At 35.6% G+C, this 24,668-nt stretch overlaps 1 protein-coding gene across 1 annotated transcript in view; it reads left to right on the top strand.

Annotated features, from left to right (window-relative positions):
• Positions 1–12,237: 12,237 nt before the first annotated feature.
• The window catches only part of LOC136844922 (dentin sialophosphoprotein-like), a 97,981-nt gene continuing 85,550 nt past the window's right edge, over positions 12,238–24,668 (top strand). Inside the window, exon 1 of the mRNA XM_067114269.1 lies at positions 12,238–12,275. The gene's annotated coding sequence lies outside the window, so the exon portion shown is untranslated. The remainder of the gene's footprint in view (positions 12,276–24,668) is intronic.

Below are 24,668 nucleotides of genomic sequence, written 5' to 3'. Positions count from 1 at the left end.
TTGTTGTTTTTTGTGGTGCATGGCAGGTTCCTCTTTTTTTTTTTTTTTTTTTTAGTAGCCAGTTACTATTACTTTCACTTTTCTTAACTGATTCATGATGCTGATAATCACTGCGTTTGGTTTAATGACTGAATTATTTTAGCGGAGGTATTTTGAACAGTCGTTTTGAAGCTCAACGTTAAGTTTGACTTATTTTTGTTTCTGATAATATATGTATGTATATATATATATATATATATATATATATATATATATATATATATATATATATATGTGTGTGTGTGTGTGTGTGTGTGTGTGTGTGTTGTGCACGTGTTTATATATACATACATATATAATAAGTACAAATGTTATGCTGGTTAGGACGCTTATATCTTCAGCGAGAGATCTCGTATTGATTTTCAAGCAAACCGGAACTCTTTAGGCACGCTTCGTTGATCTCTGGTGGCTCTGTTGACATAAGCCATGAGTTAAGTATGTGGTAGTTAATCGAGTGTGGTCGCTGGATATGGGCATCCCAATGTACAATGGCTTATTAAGATCAGGGCATTTACCATTTTCTGGGGCTATTCATTGGAAAATATGCATGTATATATATACACATATATAAATACAATTTTAAGTACAGTAATATATATTATATATATATATATATATATATATATATATATATATATATATATATTTATATATATATATACATATATATATACATATATAAATATATATATATTTATTTATATATATATATATATATATATATATATATATATATATATATATATATATATATATATATATAATTATCGTATATATAACGTGCGTTTTGTAAATGAGATATTACAGTATTTATTGCACGGTATCTAGTGTCATTTCCCAGAAACTGGTTTCAAAAACTTTCCTGACAGGTCAGTTTAATGTAAATAGTTGCGTTTAATCCTACAGTACCCTTCTCTCTCTCTCTCTCTCTCTCTCTCTCTCTCTCTCTCTCTCTCTCTCTCTCTCTCTCTCTCTTGTGAGACCATCCTTACGCCAAAAGAACTTTCTCTCTCGCTCTCTCTCTCGCAAATGTTTATCTGTCTTTTGACTGGCTTTGTCATTTATTTAGACTCGCCGGGTTAAAGGGGTGCTCCGGATGGAAAGGGCATTTGGCGAGATAATTGAAATTGCTTCAGCTGTGTTTATGCTGTGCTGGAGTCAGATTAAAAGGAGCGCTTACTTGCTCCCCGAAGTGAATAAAACTCTTTTGCTAATTCCTTTGCTCCCCTTGCTATTTGAATAGATTGATTGATTTGACAGAGAGAGAGAGAGAGAGAGAGAGAGAGAGAGAGAGAGAGAGAGAGAGAGAGAGAGAGAGAGAGAGAGAGAATTGCTCATGTTTGGAAATGGAAAGAGAAAGAGAGAATGAAATTTTGAACCCAAATACAGATCCATTTGCCTTTGTTGTTATCTACCGCACTGTTGTACTTAGGGCTTTTATCAAATAGTAATGACTCATTGCAAGTTCCATTGGCTCATTATTTGCATTCGCTCATTTTATAGTCAAATAAATGAACAACAAATGTAAGCGAGCAACGAAAAAAAAAAACCTGAAGCTGGTCTCTATCCGTCAAACTTTGAACGATCAAAAATTCATTTAAAGAAAAAGGAAGACAAGTAACGGAATTAAAAATCAGAGTGTATCCTTTAATAATGTAGATGTGTAGATGAGAAACAGTAGAACCATAGGCTAAGCAAAAAGGTAGGAATGAGACGCTGTCCAGAAGAGGTAAAGAAGATCGTTTCATGCTTGTCGTGGAAACTCGCAGAACAGGGCGTGATATTATCATGAAGTGTTCGTGTCAGTGCTCGCAAGCCTGTGCATTTCTTGTGAAGTGCAGTTCTCTAGGGACGCCTGAAGATTGCCTGCTTCCCTTTCTCTCTGCTCAACTTTGATAGAACAGTGGATTGCTCTCGGCCTACTGCCTACCACCCCACCCTGATGTAAATAGGCAACAGCATGAAAAAGGTTGCGGAGCCAGCAATCTCGCCCCTAAAGATTTGCTGAAAAACCAGAGGTCTGGATCTCAGTCTGGAGACCTTCTGGCGCGATCCCTTCTGTATGGTCATCGTTAGTATTTTTGGCCTTCTGGCGTCGGTAGAAAGATTTGAAAGATAACTTGAAATTAACTGAAGTTTTGACTGAAGAGGTATTTGCAATTTCTTCTGAATGACTTGGTTAAGAGGATTGAGGTTATTTCGTATTTTACTTTACTTTAAAGTTTCTATACCACAACTTTTACTTCTTTTTTTTAAATTGAATATTGTTAGTAGAGTTGCTGCTACGGCTGTTTCGTCTTGTTAATCTATGAAGCTGTTTATTATTATTATTATTATTATTATTATTATTATTATTATTATTATTATTTAGCTAAGTTACCAAGTCATTGCTTTTCTTATGTTATGAGTAAAAAGCCACAATAATGTAAATGATAGACTGTATTTTTCCAAAATACAATAGGAGCAGACTTTGTGGTTGCAAACAGTCAAAACTCCTGTTTTATGTTTTTGTATTTTGGAAAAATATGTCTATCATTTATATGTGACTTTACTCATTATTTCCGAGCACAATATAGTGATGCACCATAGATTTCGTATGTTATCTTCTCTCTGTAAGAGCTATCAAATTTTACTGGGTGCCTTGCTTAGTGGGCTATATAACAACGATTATAATTTTTAATGCGACAACCTGAAAAAAAGACATTTTTAAACAGTATATATAATAGTACATTTTTTAATCTTAAACCATTCACTGTTTTTTTTATATTAAAAACAAAAATCTCTCCAGATTATCTATTAGGTTATAAAAAACATTAGTGATCTCAGTGTATTTTATAGTACTTATTTTTCAGTTTTTGGGTTAACTCAGTTTTTATTAATTATATTAGGAAAATATATCTTTAGTAGCTATTGTATAACAGCCAGATTAGATATTCAGTCTAATGTCATCAAACAACTTTATTTAAAGAAAGTTTTTTTACCCAACCCCAAAATTGTTAAACAACAATCCATATAGATCAGTATATATGTTATACATAGATCATATATAAGATCGTATATATATACATATATATATGCATAATATATACACACATATATATATATATATATATATATATATATATATATATATATATATTTATATTAAAAGACCTTATGATCCCTTCATGATACAGTTGCAAGCTGATAGTAGGAGTGACTTGTAAAACTTTGCTACTACCGAAGCCCAAACTCCTCATAGCATTGTCTCACGTCCAAATAACTATTGTTTGACCACACATTGACTTTTATGGACCAGTCAGACAATGGCCGACCCTAAGGTCAAAGGTCACTTTGGAACGTGATGACGAGGATTGGGTGACGACCAAATTGAGTGAACAGAAAACGGAAACGTGGACCGTGACCGTATGGGAATGGGTTTTGTGACGTCGTTTTGGTAAGGCGATCAAATCGATAGTGTGGTACCTAGGGCATTAAAAGCAATTAATGTGACAGGAAAGATATAGGAAAATAATGGTACCCATTACAGTGACTTCCTGTGAGTGCTATAGCGAATAAGGACCGCTTGAGATCTTGGCTAAATACCAAAGATGTAGAGCGGAAACTGAAAGACGGCTTCGGCGTTGCCCGGCTTCCATCTATATGTATGCCAAGCCGTTTTCCCTTGGCAGTGGTCCAAAAGCCTCTTTTCTGACATCACGCCCCCGTTGCATTGAAATGCACTACGCTTCCTGGACTGCATTCGTGAGTGGCGGACTGCTTGCTTTCACTGCATTCCGTGCTAGCTTTCATGAGGCTGTTAAGTGTGCTCATAGCTCTCTCTTTCTCTGAGAGAGAGAGAGAGAGAGAGAGAGAGAGAGAGAGAGATGATTCATTCAAATTTCTTATATTTATAATTTTAGATTAGAAATGAAAAATGTTCTCGTATCTAACAAATTAACAAAAACTAAACGACAAATATCTGAGCCAAAGCTATCACTGATCAGTATCGAGGTTGAACGGATCCGCTTTGACGCTTCTAATGTTTTTGCGTAGTTTTAATGTTTTATTATTCAGTATTATTCGATGTTATTCCGTTATGCTATTAGTAATATAATTCGATTTTTGTCTTTTGCGGATTTTCGGCATCACACAACTGATATGTAATGTACGTGTGCACATACGCTTACATGACTGCACCCGCTCGCGCACAGACGCACAACTGTCCATTCATTATTTTTTTGTTGTCACAAACCTTTTTTCCCTTTGGAGGGAGTGTTGACAGAAGAGTTGAAGTCTTATGGTACATCACCAATTCCCTTGAGATGCAGCTCATAGCCCATGCCCTTCTCTTTGAGCCCAGCAAACACTGATACCCAATTACAGTTGGGTGGACTGGCGAGCGATTGACTGGGAATAACCCTAGGATCTAGCAAATGTAAGCATATATATATACATTACACATTATATATATATATATATATATATATATATATATATATATATATATATATATATATAGAGAGAGAGAGAGAGAGAGAGAGAGAGAGAGAGATATAGAAAGAGAGAGAGAAAGAGAGAGAGAGAGAAATATTTTGAATGATTCCGCCCCAGCGTAATGAAGATTACCTCGTCGAGGCCTTTCCATTTGGTGATGTACATTTTGATGGTTCGACAAACTCTTTCACATAGAGGTTTTTCTCTCACCTAACTTTCTCTCGCTGCGACCCACGTTAGTCGGTTAGCAAGTACGTACTTAATTCATTGTTTAGGTCATCAGAGGCCTACTAAAATTCAGGGAACGTGCACATTCATCCTTACTGGTCCTGTTCGAGAATCGAATCCGGATCCCTCAGTTTGTACGTTGATGGCGCTTACCACGTGGCCGTGAGGACTGCGGAGGGGGAGGTGGAGTGGCATTTCGTCTTATCTTATGGACAATAATAAAGCAATATCTTCCCAGTGAGACGAAAAGCCCTGAAATATTATGGTTTATTTTCGTCTTTACGATCATATATTCTGGTTTTAATATATATATATTTTTGTAACTATACGCCTCTGCTCTTAAAACGTTCTGAGCGAGTATTTTAGAGTGAGGTTGCTAGGCTCACTCCGTGGTTGAGCCTTACCCCACTCAGCTAACTATATATATATATATATATATATATATATATATATATATATATATATATATATATATATATATATATGATCATGTGATAAAAAATGTCATATATATATATATATATATATATATATATATATATATATATATATATATATATATATATATATATATATGTTACCCACACTGCAAAGATGACGATATAATTTTATCATGTTTCGTATTCATTACAATATTTTGCCTTTACTATTGATAACAACAGTTATTTGTTTGCTGATTACCAATAGCAGGAAGTGTACCGGTGTGTCCAAAATTGTGGCAAGATAGATTGTTGCGAAATTTATGGCTCTAAACAGTATGTCTTTTATGACTCTAAACCGTATGCCATCGGAAAGGCAAGTAATCGATTTTGCTCTACGCAAAAATATTATATATCTGTAATCTTAATTTTTACAGCAAAGTACAATAATGTTTAGCGTGGTTAATTTCAACTCTACTTTTATATTTCCGTTATTTGGCTTTTTAGAACAAATTGTGATAAATAGAAAAGATTCCACTTTGAAATGACACCAAAGTGAGAATCCTTGCATAAAAACTAATTTTACACTGACTGATCAAAGAACAGTATCGATGTACACGGTGCCAAAAAGAGGTATATTTCTGATACGTCATTTTTTTTTAGAATTCTAACTGGAAAAATTGAAATTTTGTGTTTGACCAACTTAGCAGGACATTTGATCTTTTTTTTATATTTTTTGTTTTCAACACATTCCGACAAATTACAACTATTCAGCTTTAATGTGACACCAGAATGAGCAGTCTAGCGCGAAAACAAACTTAAAAAAGATCGTTAGAAGTGAAATGCTGCTAAGCTTAAATCCAGTCATTTATATATACAGTAGTATATATGTATATATATATATATATATATATATATATATATATATATATATATATATATATATATATATATATATATATATATATATATATGTGTGTGTCTTGGTGTGTGTATTCTTCCATATATACGTGAATAGAAAATGCGGTTATATGGTGTATCATTTGACTGTATTTATATAATATATAGTCAGTGCTCAGTTGCAGTATATATTCTGACGTCAAGACGGGCAATAAGGAATCGATTGCCGTTCGGCGCGAAGAATTTTTCCTCTCTTAATTGAGACATTCTCCGATGTCTCGGAATTCCAGAGCGATAAGGAAATGTTATTGAATTCAGGGTTAAAACAGAGCCTTCATTTGTTCTGCGAATACATATATATATATATATATATATATATATATATATATATATATATATATATATATATATATATATATATATGCATATATGTACTGTGTATATATATATATATATATATATATATATATATATATATATATATATATATATATATATATATATATATATTATAAGTAACACCAGTTTTATTCGTTCGAATTTGTTTTTCAGGTTTTAACAATTCTATCCCAATTGATTTTAAACGTTTTGTCAGTTGTTGAAAATACCCAAATAGTTTCACACTTTTTCCTCGATTTTGGAGATTTTGAGTCGACCTATATTACAAACAGTTTTTGTTCAATCTATTTCAAAATTCGTTTGTTATATCTTTTACTCATTTTCACACTTCATTAACAGTTAGTAATGGTTAACGCCTACAAGTGAAATGTTTGGCATATTTGCTTCTTTTTAAAGTTTTACGCTCTTCTCTCTCTTCTTCTCTCTCTCTCTCTCTCTCTCTCTCTCTCTCTCTCTCTCTCTCTCTCTCTCATTCCTTATTTTCAATGCAACACTTAGAATTTTGTGCACCGTTTCATAAACTGTAAAACATAGTAATCTTTACAAACTTGTGGAAAAGGTTCCGTGAATTAAAATTTTTATTGCGCCGGGAGGAAGGATAAATGGAGGGAAAGAAAAGAAGATAAATGATCGGAAATAGAAGTGTAATTCAAGGGCCGGGAAAGTTATTGCCATCATTGATATCGAGGACTGTGTGTGACAGCCTCTTCAGTTCCTCGTTTAATATAAAGACGTTATCTGATTTTGTCGTTGAAGGGAAAATAACTGTTCTTATCTTTTTTTATGTACTCAACCAGGATCAGCATGCTAGTAGCTATTTTTTGGAGTTTAACAACGTCATTTGTATGAAAACATGATATATATATGTATATATATTATATATATACATTCTCTCTTTCTATATATATATATATATATATATATATATATATATATATATATATATATATAATACAGTATAATATACAGATAATATAGACCACGCTCTCTCTCTCTCTCTTACTCTCTCTCTCTCTCTCTCTCTCTCTCTCTCTCTCTCTCTATATATATATATATATATATATATATATATATATATATATATATATATATATATATATATTTATATGTATATGTATATGTGTATTTATATGTATATGTATATGTATATATATATATATATATATATATGTATATATATATATATATATAAAGTATAATATGAGTTACGACCACGCTTATCCAGAGAACTTATTAATATATACAGGTGTAATTATGAGTAAATGGAAATGGAGTGGTAAAATATTGGAATATATATAGCCAATTAACATTTTGGGTTAAAATTCAAATAATACTCATCCGATCCCCGTTTATGTGGAATGGAATTGCCCACAGCAAGCTCATTTCTCGTCGAAAAAGAAGTAATATGAATTTTTTTCTATTTTCCAAGAACGACATGACGCACGTGAGGTAATTTTTGAGGAAGTCTCGATCATGTTCTTCCTTTCCGTATAGTTTCGTTTTCTTGCCTTGAAATCCGCCTCTTTTTGTCTCACTCTTTCCGGATCTACCAGGATGTCACGGTCCACTGTCCACTTGCAATGTTTTCTTTCTTCCTGCGGTTTGATTACGTCGTTTCCTCGTCAAAGCACGTGCTTGCAAATGGGAGGTTTTTGGAGGGGGATTTGACATTGGCCTTTGCTTGTATTGTGTCGTTACCCTCTCTCTCTCTCTCTCTCTCTCTCTCTCTCTCTCTCTCTCTCTCTCTCTCTCTCTCAGCTGTGTATATATATGTATAAGGATTTTAAACTTGAATTTGCCCCACTTTTTAGTAGATAATCGGTAGCTGGTGTTAACGAAAAGAACTTTTAATTCGTTTGTGTTTTTAAAATTTTGTAGATAATTTAGTTTGCTGGTTATGGAATTAAATCTTTCCTATAATATGATGTCTTTTTTTTTTAACTTTTTAACAATAATGTTATGTCACAACTCTTCAAAGTGAGTTTGCAGTTTAACTATGATCTTTGCAAACTATAAAAATCCCATGTATTGTTCAACGTGTTGTGAAGTGTCGCGCCTTCCGTCATGAACACTTGCGCCTTTTGTCATGAAGTGTTGTACCATGTTTCATGGAATGTTCTATCTGCAGACAAAAATGTTTTGTTAGCTTTTTATTGACTCTTTGTTTATTGTATCCTTGGTTATGTATGATTTTATAGTTTGATATGATATATAGCAGACGCTTCCACACGCACTCATTACACACATACACAATACACACATATCTATCTATCTATCTGTCTATCTATCTATATATTTTATATATATGTATATATATATATATATATATATATATATATATATATATATATATACTAAATGTTAAGTATACTTTAGTTTAACCAGACCACTGAGCTGATTAACACCTCTCTAGGCTGGCCTGAAGGATTAGATTTATTTTACGTGACTAAGAATATATATATATATATATATATATATATATATATATATATATATATATATATATATTATTATATATATATATATATATATATATATATATATATGCATTCAACCAATATATATATATATATTCAGGAGAAGGGTGAAAAGAGATGACTTGAACCAAGCGCTTTCATGTATTTCTACACCTCATCACAAATATTAAGCAACACACGTCGTTTAATATCCAGTTCACAATTCTTTGGGAATAACTTACATACATTTATGTGTGGGAGTGTGTATGTGGCTGGGATAAAATATCAGAATCGTAAAAATTCACGCTGAGTAATCGCAATGTAATCGCCGTGATTACTAACATGGCGAAGAGAAGGCCTTGAACAAGGGAACTGGAGATTGGAGTGTATAGCCATACAGACCGGCGTTCCACTTGCCTGTGGAACCTTAAAAAGAGAAACGTCCGAGTTTGTATTGGTGAAGCGAATAAGGCAGACGGTGTGAGAATTAACAATTGAAGGTAAACGGGACTTTTGTTACGGGCAAATACAGATCTCTCTCTCTCTCTCTCTCTCTCTCTCTCCTCTCTCTCTCTCCACATAGAAGCAGATTGTATTGTTTAAGTAAATTTTGCTTCACATTCTCCTTAGAAGAATTCTCTCTCTCTCTCTCTCTCTCTCCATATACAAGTAGATTGTACTGTGTGATGCTTTGATACATTTTGAGATTGTTTTTGCTTTTTCTTCGCATTCTCCTTAAAAGATTCTCTCTCTCTCTCTCTCTCTCTCTGTGTGTGTGTGTGTTTCTTATATTCAGTTCTTCACTGACACAGTCCTTACATTTAACATTTCTACGGAAATTTAGATAAAAATCAAAGAAAATAAATTTACTGGGCTAAATATATCTGGTGTTATTGGCCATTGTTGAGTGTGACATTCATTAAAAAAGTTATAATAATATGGCTAATAAGATACGGTTAACGCACAGAGAATTTGTACACTCCTACCGCCCCAAACTTTTATATAAAAAAAAAAAAAGGACCGGTGTAAAATGACAAACGTTATCATTTGAAACTCGCCTTTATGAGTAGCAGCAATGAGTGGCAATGTGTCCAAGAGCCACTGGAGAGAGAGAGAGAGAGAGAGAGAGAGAGAGAGAGAGAGAGAGAGAGAGAGAGAGACCTCACTGCACCGAGCAGTTTCCCAAAGGTGCGTGTTTTTAACGGGACAGTCTTATTAAATGCCTTCGCAGTACCGATAGCTCGACGTCTAATACAACGGACTGAGTTGTTCCTTACTGGTGCTTCCGTTACTGGCGCCTTCAAGAAATTTATGTCTTTTTTCCTGTTTGCTTCTCCTCTGATTGTGTTTCAGTTACGTTGCGATTGTGCTTGCTAGATTTAGGTTCACTTTGAAGTTTCACACGCTTTTTTTTTTTTTTTTTTTTGTTATTCCTCCTCTGGGATTTCGTCATTTCCACTTGGAATTTTAATTGAATTTTGAAGATAGATTGGAAAAGTCTGTTGCTTTTGGGTTATTTTTGTCGTATAGATAATTTACACTCGAGTTCTGTCTTGAAATTTAGATGGTTTCTGTGTGATATTCCGCTCTCATATTCGTTGCTCAGAAAATGCGTATATTTCGTCTACAAATTTGTACATGTGAACAATATTGTATTTGGTGAATGTTCACTGCTGTTATTCACGTTATTGAGACAGTAGTGAGTACGGAAACATAGTAAAATGTAAGTGAAGTCGCAGCCACTGTTGACAGCATTTCGTATTCTTTGTTGCGTGCGACCTTTCTCACTTTCTAGCATTTGCATCGGCGTTTGGTCTAGACTGGACGTGTTTAGATAGCTAACCCCGATATTTAGAGCTCTCTCTTCTCGACTTTTCACACTGTGGTCACATGCTTATAACTGTTCGTGAGTGTTTCAGTGCGTATATTAATGAAAATTAATGTTCGTTTATTATAATACGCATAATTGGCAAAATTAAGGTGTTTTACGCGTTTGTGTAACTGAATCTTTGCCTGTGTCTCTGTTTACGCCTCATGAAGTATTTATATGAAATAGTGTTTTGACAGCCTTGTGTTTGCCTGCATTTCCTTATTTGACTGCTACGTGTAATTGGGCTCGTGTACCGCCAAAAGCCTAGCAGATGCTGCAGTATCCAAATTACCAATTCAGCGATGACTGAAACGACGTTTCTCTCTCTCTCTCTCTCTCTCTCTCTCTCTCTCTCTCTCTCTGTCACTTCAATATAAGAGAAAAATGGCATTTTAATCCGCAGTATTCGTGGCAAGGGCTTCTACTTGATGGCCGATATTACGAGAATATATCATGCGATGGGAGGCCTCCTATCTCCTGTTGTCATATATCGCTGCGTGCTATTGTGAAGAGAGAGAGAGAGAGAGAGAATGATGATGATGATGATATTTGGTTCGCAGTTTATTAACTACAGATAGACGGAGATAGGCAACTTGAAAGACAAAGTAGGGCTAAGACTATTTATGAGGTAGATAAATAGATATATGGATAGATAGACGGGGAAGAAAGATCTAAGGTAAAGACCTTAAGATTCGGTTTTTATTATTTATAGATAGATAGATAGATAGGTAGTTACGGCTGTGATTTTAGTTCTTGGAGGATGAACTCATAAAGAGAGAGAGAGAGAGAGAGAGAGAGAGAGGGAGGAGGGGAGAGAGAGAGGCCCCACCCGACTCCTAAAACCAAGGGGGGTTGTAAATGGCTGTCGCAAGGCCCCGTTCTTATCAGCTATTCCGCCACCCTGTTTGGTCTCGTCTGATAGAAATATCTTATATACGAGATCTCGGAAGGAAAGCTGTTTGCTTCCACGAGGAAGGCAGGGTATTGTAGCTGGGGGCTGGGGTGTAGGGACGTTGAGATGTTTGTTTTTGTTAATTCTAATAAGTTTAGCCACAGTGCTTAGTCGCCCTTTATTAGTTGTATATTTGAGAAAAAAATTGTACATTACTGAGGTTGAAACGACAGGCTCATAAAATCATAATTAATCGATCATTATGATATAAAAAATGTGTTTACGTGTACATAGGCATAAATTTCACTTGACACAAATACAAACATTTAGAATTTACGATTGAATTGGGTATAAAATTAAAAGCTTTTGGAATTTATGATGAAATGTGAGGTAAACATTTTAAGAAATATGGATTTATGAAACGATGAAGTTTAATGGTACGTAAAGGATATGAAGAATTCTGACAGTGGAACTGATGAGAGAGAGAGAGAGAGAGAGAGAGAGAGCCGAGTAGGAGACGATCGAGGAGGATTCGGAGAGAAGTCGCTCGCTCGCTTCCAGTCGCTCAGTGGTCGCAGAGACCTGAGTGAGTGAGGGTGTGTATCAGTTGAGGCCATTTTGCTGAGCCGGGAGGTGTGGCTTTTTTTGTTTGAAGGTGTACAGCACGAACACAGGTGTAAACCGCTGTGGATGATGTGCGTTCCACATGTGTCCCACGTTGGGGAGGTGTGCGTGACATCTGTCGGGTGTTTGATGCCAAAACAATTATTTTACCATCTTTTCGTTTTGGCTCGATGTTTGTTACTCGCCATAGAACATAATTGATGTCACATTAGAGATAATAACGACTGATTCGTCTCTGTGACGACGTCTGCAGTGACACACTCAGACCTCGTCAGTCGTTCATTCATTATTCACGTATACTCTGTTTTGTTCTTGACCTTGCGACGACAGTTGCCATGATGATCAATCATTGTGTATGTCATTAATAGAAGACTTGAAGGTTTGTTAATTGTGATGGAAAAGAACAGAGAGAAAATATTACAGGAAATGTAAATGTTTATTTAGGAATATTTTTCTATGCTCGTTGATGAAGACTTCATGATGACATTTTTCACGCCGGAACTCAAGGATTGTCCCGAGTTGGGGGTAAGATTATTTCTGCACATGATTATTCATTTATGTTACTTTTCTCATTTAGCAGCAATTTACAGCATATTTTGGTTTGGAAAGTTCATGTGGCTTAATGATTTTCCTCAGGTGATGAATTTTCTTAGGTAACATTAAGTCAGTGGTATAGCTGATGTAAATGCTTTTTCATAAAACACGTCAAACTAATGAACCCATTGGGGTAAGTGGTATTTAGTCCCACTGGTAATTACTGGTCACCCATTTTAAAAGACTGAAGAAAATCTGTCAGTTTTGGAAGAAACACCTGGTGTAAAGGTAAAGGTATATTTCGGAATAAACGTATTTAAACTAAATTTACTCTCTTCAACATTAAATTGTTCAAATGCTTGACAATTAATTCGTGTGCCTGTGCCTGCGGCAGGATTATAAGTGACGTCACGATGACGTCATTTAATGTGACGTAAACATTGCTATTTGGCCTTCATGCTCTTGTGGGTGACTGCAGATTGCAGTGAGCCCCGAGACATTGCGATTGTCTCGTGGTGCTGTCAACATCATATAATGAATTTCTATATTCATGTCAGGATGATAAGTGATGCGTATTGTATGCATATATATGGGGCTGTCAGTGTGAGCGTAGATTTATTTGTATTTTCTTACCTTGTTAGCAAAAGAACACTTTTAGTTGAACGATTCTAAAACTAATTGCATACTCCATTCGAATGAAATCATATTTCTCTCTCTCTCTCTCTCTCCTCTCTCTCTCTCTCTCTCTCTCTCTCTCTCTCTCTCTGGCCTTTATTTTTCATGCTGTATAAGTGTCTTCGCTTTCTTGACAGCCAGTACTCCAAGGTTCACGAATGCTTAAAATGAGATCCTGAAAGTCCTCCAAGGTCTCAAGTCCCAAGATGAAAGTTACAGATTTTAAATTATGTCGTTATTTATATAACATATAATACATACACGTGTGTGTATGGTTATATGTATGTATATGTGTGTAATGTGTGTGTTTGCATCTAGCCATGCACCCATATAAGCTTAGGGTATATAGGTAATTTTAAACTTCACAGTAAAATTGTTTAAATGAATACTTTGAAAAGGTCTATATTTTTGGCCATGTCTCTGGAAACTTACGATTTTCACGCTCTGCTAACCCATACCTTTCATTAGTCTCTCTCTCTCTCTCTCTCTCTCTCTCTCTCTCTCTCCTCTCTCTATGAACTGAAATTTGTCACCGTTGATTTCGATGCTACTTCAATCCCATACCGGCTGGGATCTTGATTTATATCATCCGTAAGAAAATAAGAGTCGTCACATATTTGGAGATACTCTCTCTCTCTCTCTCTCTCTCTCTCTCTCTCTCTCTCTCTCTCTCTCTCTCTCTGGATCTGGCGTCGTCAGCAGATGTGGAGGCGAGGCAGGGCTAGATTGGTTTTTGGTTGTTTCCCTTTTCGGTGTCATTATGAAAGTGAATGTTCGGATGATGGCGGAAGAATTTTCATTCACTTATTCGGAAGGTGTTCTTGTTTATATTTGGTTTGCTCTTTTGGGAGGTATTTAGGTACATTCGTAAGTATTTAGTCAGTTAGTCAGTGGATGTCTTTCTTTACACGTGATACACACACACACACACATACACATATATATATATACATATTTATATATATATATATATATATATATATATATATATATATATATATATATATATATATATATATATATATATATTATGTGTGTGTATGTATGTATGTACGTTTGTACTCGTGTGTGTATGAATATTTTGGAATAATGTTTGATTTGCATGATAACGAATTATATTTTTTTCGGCATAAGTTTTAGTTTTTACTTTAATTAATGATTCTAGCATACGATTGCCATTTATGCTAATAATTCAAGGATTTTCCTGATCAGTTATTGATTTTAATGATTTTCTGTCACCGTTAAAGTAATAAAAAATTTCTGACTTGTCAGTTAATGGGCATATAATGATGATTGTGATTTACAACTACATCATTTTAATTCTACCCATTTACCATGATATGATTTTCCTTCCCTTCACTGTTCTTATACCTTGCGAACCCGTGTCGTTTCACGAGAAACCTCGGTAGGCCTAATATTGTACGCCGACAGAGTAGGCTTAAGTTCGCCGCCTGCCACGCTGAATGTGTCAGACCGGAGGAGGCTCCTCATATTGGAGTTTTCTTTCACGGATTTGTCTTTTTCCATCTTTTTCATTGTGAAGTCTCATTATTATCACGTCATTATTGAACTTGGAATCTCATCCTTAAAATCAATCATATTTTTCTTGAAATGTCATTGTCATTTTGTCTTTTGTCATCATTTTGATTTAGTTTTTTTTTTTTTTTTTTGTCTCATCTTTAGTTGCGAAATTTTCTCATCATCACATTGTTAGTAATTTTTACTTGTATGAATTTCAATTTTTTGAGGTTGTGGTACCTAATTGATTTCGTGTTACTTTTTCTCTCTCTCTCTCTCTCTCTCTCTCTCTCTCTCTCTCTCTCTCTTCATTCGTTATGGAGTGTCACCATCATCATCACATTCGTCATCATCTCTCGTCTCTCTTTTCTTCTTTCACTGTCGTGCGTCATTCACATGGGATTGACGCATAAAGGAAAGCAGATTAGTGATTGGATTTTATTATTCTTTTTTGTTCCCATTTCCTTTATTTCGTGGATTTTATGTTTTGTTTAATTTTGGTTTATTTGTGGATTTTATGCTTTGTTTGTTTAATATTGGTTTATTTTTGGCTTTCTTATTTACTGAGTTTTTGCCTCTAAAGTAGTTTTTTTATTTGTTTATATTTATTATTTGTTTTTCATTTGTTTAATAGCGAACGTCAACCGTGAGCCTATGAGTTATAAAAAAATGCATAGCCTTTTGTTATGACATACAGTGTTTTGATAAAGAATTACAAGGGTTTTTTTGTCTTTACTGCCTCTCTTTTTCTTTGTGACCACTTTTATCTTCACTTTGATTATTCTCCTGCTCATTTGTTGTCCCATAAAGTAGCTATTGTGCCGTTGCTAAAGCAACGCATTTTTCACCATAACCTTTAAATGTCAGAGAATTGTTTGCAGATCCGCCTAATACTCGGATTTAGAAAGGGACAAGGAAGGTGGGGAGGGGTGGGACCTGGGGGGTGGGGTGGGTGGGGCTGGGTTTGGTGAAGGAAGCTGAATAGTAGCGGAGTCGAGTCTGAGCTCAGGTTGCTCGGTCCTGCTACTACTCTTATTCTGTTGGCTAATTCGAGTGTTGCCTCGACATGAATCCTTGGATGTGCTCTGATTGGAATGTATTATAGTATGTCTTCCCACAACTTGAGATGCTTCTCTTACTTTCTCTTTCCCTCTCTTTGTGTATCAACGTGTATCTCACTTATTATCTTCGCGCATGTGCGCTGCGACTCTAGTCCTGTCTCGGTTATAATTGTTTCTTCGTTTATTACCCGTTGGGGTGTAGGGTTTGTAGTGAATTGCTTATAAAAAAATACGAGGAAGTCGAGAAGTTAATGAGGTCATTAGGGTTAGTTTTATATATATATATATATATATATATATATATATATATATATATATATACTGTATATGTTTGTATTTATGTATGTATGTATGTATGTATATATATATATATATATATATATATATATATATATATATATATATATATATATACATACATACATACTACGTTGTTAACAATGTGGACACGTGATTTTCTTTGTATTTTCCCCTTTTTTTTCCTCAGTGTCATCTGTTTGTTTGTCTTTTGTTTACTAAAATTCTGAGGTTTGTTAATAAAGAATCATTTAACTAAATCCTGTTCCTGTGTTTATATCGACATCTAAACAATAAACCACATATATACCCAACTCCATGAAAGTTATTCTCTTTGTTGGAGATTGAAATATCTTTCATGTCATTTTTAGCAATTTTTGTTCAGTAATTTTTGTGTTTAGTTTTATTATATTTATTGGTTATTAAACTTAATGAGTTATTATTGCGACACGTCACGCTGGAAGCGATGATGATGAATAACAACGTTCATGTCTAAGAGATACAGAGAATTCTCTTTCCTATTGTTCTCTTAGCAAAATATCGATACATGATTATCATTATTGCACCTGTGTTTGTTCTTGATGTTCTTGTTTGAGAGAAAATGATACGCACCTTCCCTATGGTCACCGAAGGGCTTCTCTGTGAAAAGAGTTGCAAGATTACCCGGATGACTGAGATTGAATTATGTGAATCCTGCAACTGGTAGTTGATGGTAATTCTACCATTATTTTCTGTGCGCAGCTTTCTTGTTTTATTCGCCATATTCATTTGTACTGCTGTTTACCTAGGTAGTAATTTGATTTTTGTAAACAGTTTATACATGTTCCGTACACATATTGTTTATAACTGGTGTTATTTTTATTAGGTTTTTTCTACCTGGTAATATTGAATTTCTCAGTATTTTAGCTTCCAGGGGGATATTTTATCCATTAAATCCATGAATGGACACGAATATTAGATTTAGTATGACTTTAAGTATGTCTCTCTCACACACACACACTCACACACACACACACACACACACACACACACACAACGTAGGCCCTGGCTCACCTCAGCACGGAAATGACTTCGGATGCAGTTACGACATTACCTCGGTTGAAATGACGTAATTTACCGGTACCCATTAGGAATGGCAGGAGAGCGGTTGAATTTTGTGATTAATGATAATTGATAGTTCGAAGTGGCTTGATGATCGATTTCGATTGGCACCGAGGTGCCTTCGCTCTCCGGGCGAATTAAACAACTGACGATCGTTAATACGCGTGATCATGCGCGTCCCATGATTAATGTGGTTTCTTCTTTTGCTTTCCGCTTACTCATCTTTCGAAGTTCGTTGTGTGAGAGTCTGTTCCTTACCTTCACACAAACGTGACTTGCGTTCACACATAACTACACAGGTTAATATCACTGGTTAAGGCCACTGTCGCCAAGTAGTGTAAATTCAGAATTGCCGATATATATATATATATATATATATATATATATATATATATATATATATATATATATGTGTGTGTGTGTGTGTGTGTGTGTGTGTAATACACATATATTAACATATATATTTTATATACTGTATATATATACATGTTTATATATATACATACACACACACACATATATATATATATATATATATATAGAGAGAGAGAGAGAGAGAGAGAGAGAGAGAGAGAGAGAGAGAGTTGTATACAGTAGACTGAACTATCTGGCGTCAAGAGAGAATAAATATTTTAGTAAACTGTCTTCGAATTGGTATGTGCTCTCCTTTGCCCTGATCACATAATCCCTGTTTCACAAATCAAACTTTTTTTATATTGGAATGCTGAGGATTTTCCCGCACTGCGCCATCCACCGCTTTCAGGTTTCGGGGGTTCGAGGGTTGGCCGGCTGGCGAGGGTGTTGTAGGGGTAGGGAGAAAGAGAGGGAAGAAGCGCTTGGTCTGGAAGGGGGCGTTGGTTAGGGTGAGAGGCGGGAGGAGGTAGGGTTGAAAAGAGAGTGAGGTGGGTTGAGAGAGAGAGAGAGAGAAAGAGAGAGAAAGAGAGAGGAGGATGATGGGAGAAGTTAGTTTGGGTGGTAGGTCAGATAGTTGAGCGACGAATTAGAAAGGGGAGTACTTGGACGCACGAATGTTCAAATACGCATGCAGTTTGTCAGTCATTCATGTATGTATGCAGTTCGACGAACAAGCATTCCTATACAGATGCAGCCGAAAACATAAATGTTTATGTGTTTTGACTGTCTAATAAACAAACTTTTCTCACATCTCTTGCAAGCCGCATATAATTAAGTGAACTCAGGCACCTCCATTTAGCAAACTAACCAAAAACATAATTTCGGAGCCGAGTTCTTGCGAGAAATAATGATAAACCTTCACGAAATTGAGACCAGGAATTCAAAGCAGTAAAACCACACTTCTTAGATTTAAGCAACGAGAAGCTTTGCTCTAAGTGCAGGCTCATATTATTTTCCGAAAGAAAGTTGTAGGGTTCACGTGAGGCTAAAGGATGGTCTTCAGACTGAGGTCTAAATATGGACAGCGTTGATAAATGACTTCATGGCATGGGTATACATATCTCATAGGTTATGGAAAACCCGGGGTTTACCGTTAAGGAAAAGATTATTATTATCAACGTTTATAATAATAATTTGGAGATTATTATTATTAACGTGTCTCTGTAAAAGGGGGGCGAAGGGTTTTATGATTAACGTGTTTCTGTCAAAGGGGGCAAGGGGTCTTCTTGATAAGTTCAAGAGACAACGCATTTTTTGCCGTTGTTTTTATTATATTATCATTACTTATGATGATGATTGATATTAATTGGCAGTCACTTATGGTTTAATACACTGTGATGTTTTCTGATCACATTCAAAGTGATGGCTGTGTAGGTGATGGATTAGAGATATAAAACTTTGGTTACTCTTTTTTTTTTTGACACACCTCAACAGGGGGCGACAGTCAGCCAGACTTTTTATTTTCCTTCGTGGCTTTCTTAGAAGAGGAATAGCCAAACACATTTCCGGATACCTCTTTAACCTGACACAAACAGGGCCCTTTTATTGTGGGGAAGTGTGACGGAATTTGGCAGCGGACAGACCTGCAGGCAGACAGACAGACAGACAGGCATTCGCAAGGGGACGATTCTGAGTCATATCTTTTTGTGACACTGCAATGGGAGGAGTTACTCCCTTGGGAGGACGTTGGCATCTGGAATGCTTTTCGTAAATGCCATAAACCGGAAAGATGGTTTTCCAGGATTACTCAAGAGGCCCCTTGGAGGGATGTAGAAGGAGTCCAGGCTTTATGGAATGAAGTAGCTCGTTGGAGATACAGACGCACACACGCACTAACATACATATAGATTACGCTTAAATACACACTGACTTCTTTGAGTGGCCGGGAAGTGTCTCTGTTACAGATGTTATTTCTTCCAAGGTGAATGGATTACGAGCCTCCGGAGGTCTCGTATTCATCCGGTTTATATTGCGGAAGAAAGGTCCGGATGGCTCTCTCTTTCACCTTTCGGTAGATTTCTTTGTTCATGGCTTTCTTGCCAGTTGCCAGTCTTTGCCTCACCTTTCAGCTTGTTTGCCTTTTTCCATGGTTATTTTTCCACGTCTTGACGTCCGCTTTACAAAAAATTTTGTTCTTTTAGGTTGAAAGTGTAATATTCTTACTAACCGTTGCGGAAATTTTTTCATTTCTAATGTGACTTAAGTTATGAATTATTGAAAAAAAAAATTATCCGCTTTCTTCTGGTTATATTACGAGATTGATTAATAACCTCTTTACGTTGGGCAAAAAATTGCGTCCGCAAGTTATTGGCGTAAATTTCCCCGCAGCAGTTGCACTTGATATTTGAGCTGTATTGCAGTTGATTATCATTGCAAGTTTAATGATATGTTACAAGTTTCCAGCCGTTGGCTGACAATAGTTAATATGCTCTGTTGATTTTCAAGCATTTGATCCCCCTGAGCAGCGCAAAGTTACTGGCACGTGATGAAAAAGACTTCTCTGAATTTGCAATTGCTTAAAGACTTGCTGCTGGCTCTTGTTTTGTTAACTTGTTGGTGGAGGGGGGTGGGGGTTGTGTAAACATCCCATGTTTGTAGAGCATTCCTACTTACAAAATGCATGGCCCAGATGAGAACTGGGTTAGTCGTCATCACTTCCTGGTGATTTTTTTTTATTCTGATTATCAACATCACCAGTGCGATTATACCCCATCCATCACACTTACAATATCTCGTATGGTAGTTATAACACTTGTTTGTCGTTATTTATATGGCTATATGGAGAGGTAATTATGGTCATACTAATACTGATTCCTGTCACGTTCGTGGGTATCTTTTTTCTTTTACTTGCCCTAGCGCTTAGGTAACTGCGTGACTTTGACGTTTCAGAGTTTATTGTTCATCTCTGAATCATGGCTAAGCTCAGACTTAATCAGTTGAAGGAAATTGTTGTAACTGGTGATGATTTGGTTCTAAGATGTAATGATATTTGGGCCATTCGGCGCCTTAATGAAAAAAGAAGTAAAAATTGCTATTTGAGCAGGATACTTCATCGAAAAAATCATTATATAATTGATAAAGAATTTGCCTCGTGTTATTGGAGTGTTTAGGTCATTTAATAACTCGATAAGAGAAGAGATGGAAAACCTTCACCAGATTAGTAATTTTTTGCAATATTATTAAGTTCAAAAGTTAGGTTCTTCAAAAATGTTTTGAAAAACTCAGTAACGCTTCAAACCAACGCCCAAGGAGTGTAGAATTGGTTATGGTATGTCTTAAGGTACTTTCGGCATGTTTCCAGAGAGTAATGATTTTGTTTTCGATGTAAATGGCTCCCCTTAGTCTTACTACCATTCTGCTTTTACTTTCGCTTGAGCTAGTAAACGTACAGAAAGAAGTAATACAAATGTTTTACTCTCTGTCGTCCAGTTTATTGTTTTTATTTTTCTAGTTATTTTTTTTTTACCATTTTTTGTGTTTTTTTTTTATGTCTTCATGATGTCCTTGAGTGTTCTGCTCCTGTCTTTCCTTAAGGTCATTTGCATACTTAAGTAATTTACGTATTGTTTGTGGTTTAAGTATAATATTTTTGTTCATCTTTTTCCACTTCTCAACCAACGTCCTTGAGTCTGTCTCGTGTCTTCCCTTCTCACCCGTATTGTATATGTATTGACACATTGGTCCTTGTATAAATGTTTTTTTTTTATAATTTTTGCAGCTAATAACCAGCTCTGTTTGGGTGAAAGATTTCTTTATTTATTCCTCATCAGTTCTGTCTACTTAAATCATGAACCGTCAATCTAATTACGCCCCAATCTATGGGAGGGAAATCTATCCCTTTGAACCATCCCCTTTAGTTGTGACCTTCTGTAATGGCTCCCAGCTATTCTCAACCCCTCTTAGCTTCGTCTCCATTTTCCCCTCTCCCCTTTTTATTTATTCTCCCATTTCCATTCCCTTTCTCCATATTTATTGCCGTTTCCATGCAGGCAAGCTTCAGTGCTCCCACCTTGTGCTGTTTGCAAGACATTGTTATTGGATTTTTTCTTGCGTTCCTGATCTTATAAGGTGGTCATATTGACTTTGGTTTGGCGTGTAGGCTTTATTATTATTATTATGTTATTATTATTATTATTATTATTATTATTGTTATTATTATTATTAATGTTGAAGGTATGAAAAAGATTTTGTTGCGTGTGTCGTAACACAATTTCTAATTGAGCTGTTTCTTCTTTCATCGTACCCGGATGCATTCACTGAGTAACTGTGGTGGTAAGTTTATGTTGGAATTCTAAAAGTGAAATAAAAGTGCGTCTGGAGAGAAACCGAGTGGTAGGACTCTTGGTCTATACATTTTTAGTTTTTTATTATTTTTTTTTAATGTATTTTCCTCTTTTGGCCCTGCCTTTATTTTTCATGTTGTGCGTATTTTATGTCAAAATTGCCTGTAAGTTAATGGCGTTTTGTGATTTTATTATCGTGTATATGAGCGAATAATAATGATTATATGCTTGCTATTCTTTCTATTTTATAAGAGAAGGAGAAGGTAACTAACAACCCAACACCCACATCTTTCTTTCCGTTACAAGAGATTCATTTTACTTCCAGGTATTTGAGGCCCCTTGAGTTTAATTTTACACTACAGGCGTTAGACGATTTTTTTCTTTAAGTTTTCATTCTCTTGTCACCCCCAACCCCGTTTCCTTCCCCTTCTTTTGTGCCATGAAGATTTTGGGAACAAAATGTTTTGTATATTTTATGCATTTTTATCCATATCCTTGAAGGAAAATAGATCATTCTTGAGTTCTAAAGTTAATTTAATTACACATCTGAGTCTTTGACTCTAAGTATATTTTGTCTTCTTCCATGAAAATGTATGTAGGTTATGCCTGTAAGAAAACAATAATAATAATAATAATAATAATAATAATAATAGTAATGCATGTATTAGTTAAAATTATTCAAATATGTGCATGCATCATAAAACGAAAACTAAAGTCCTTTTTGGGACTAAATTCCAAAATGACTCTCCAACGGAAATTAACATAAAACCTTTTAAACGACTTTCTCATTAGCTAGATGAGACTGTCATTACTCTTTTTTTTTTTCAAGGGAACAACTGATACCATGATACCGTAATGTTCATAACCGCAAATGACAGAACGATGTTTTTAGCACCAAAAAATAACATTCCAGAGGTCTATAAGAAGAGACCATGTGTGCGGAAGTCATCCCGTAATTGTTCTCGTCAAATTTTTTTTATCTGCCGTTCGGAGCTTCACTTGTCACTTGAGTGCCTTATGCCCCCCCGCCCCCACCATCTGATGCTCATGGGCATCGTGAAACTCCTTTCAATTCTTCATTTCCGATCGTGATTTTCTTTTAAGCCAGGGCGTTGATCTTACGCTCAACCCTCGTCTTTAATCCGTGTTTGGGAATTCCTCCCAATCTTGCTTGTATTATTTTCTTTACAATACCGGGTTTTTACCTTTCCAACATTTCCGCTTGTTCCATCATTCTTCTATAATCACATCTTTCATGGTTTAATATCTTTTTGTTATGCATTATTTTCCCAGCCACTTCTCCGTAAACACATCCATCCACCCTCTTATAGACCCCTTTCATGTCTTCATTTTATAGTATCTTCTTTTAACGTGCTTGTTTGTCCCATTTGTATGGGGTAAGCACTCATAGTATAGGGAGGAGCAAATCCTCCCCCTACCCCTCTGCTCCCCAAACTCCGTAAGGAATTGCCGAGGCCTGGGTATACAGTAAACATCTTGCGCAGAGAGAGGTTGTTAAAGACGGTCTTGACTAAAAGCCCCTTCCGCATATGACCTGATGCCCGAACGAAGTGTGTGTGCATGTCGCTGCTGGTGTCGTATCTGGCTATTTATCACATCGAATCTTACCTCTTTAACGCTCTTCTGTCGCTCTCGCGGGCGGCTATTCTGCGACTTATGTGATATGAGCATGATGCGTTAGCCGATGTGGCAGTGATCCATCACGTGTGCCGCATAATAATAATATTTTTCCTTATAGAAAAGCATTTGTTATAAGGTGCTTGTGTAAGATACATTACGTAATGTTTATCTGTTATGTCACAGTCTTTGTAGTTGTGCCGTATATGTTCCGCAAAAAATAGGGATGTTTCCAGCGTAATAATGACGGTTGAATACCTATAAATATTGTTTGTGTTCACTACGTTAAGCGATAAGTGCATGTTTTGAAACACTTGAGTGTGAGATCGCGGCCTATCCAAACGTCACCGTAAGAAAGTTATCTTGTTTTAAGAAATGACACAAAAATTAATCACAGAGTATGGGGAAATTGCCAGTTCAGCTCGCTTTATCAAATCAATTATTCAACCTTGCAGAGAAATGGACCAAGGGAATTACACCCGCCGATTGAGAAATGTCGTAGAATCGAACTTCGTCTAATTGGTAAATGTAAAATGCAACGGGGATTAATAATGTGTTGTTGAGAAACATTAATAATGAGATTATCTAACCATCATTGCGAAATGTGGTAAGTGTTAACTACGAAATTGAGAGATGGGATAAACGTGAATTAATGTCTGCATCTATTGGAAGACCATACGGAATTCAGTTACTCATCACTGAGAACAGCACATAATAGCCTATACTAATTACACGTAACCGAAAAAAAAACAACGAATTAATTACGCAGCGCGGCGTAGGCCAATTATTAACCCAGTTACGGGTGATGACGTCATGACTTTACCAAGTCGATTTTCAGCTGATC

The sequence above is a fragment of the Macrobrachium rosenbergii genome, chromosome 13 (assembly GCF_040412425.1).
Source record: "Macrobrachium rosenbergii isolate ZJJX-2024 chromosome 13, ASM4041242v1, whole genome shotgun sequence".
Classification (NCBI taxonomy): domain Eukaryota; kingdom Metazoa; phylum Arthropoda; class Malacostraca; order Decapoda; family Palaemonidae; genus Macrobrachium; species Macrobrachium rosenbergii.
The sequence above is the reverse complement of the archived record's forward strand: the minus strand, read 5'-3'. Positions and strand labels throughout refer to the sequence as shown.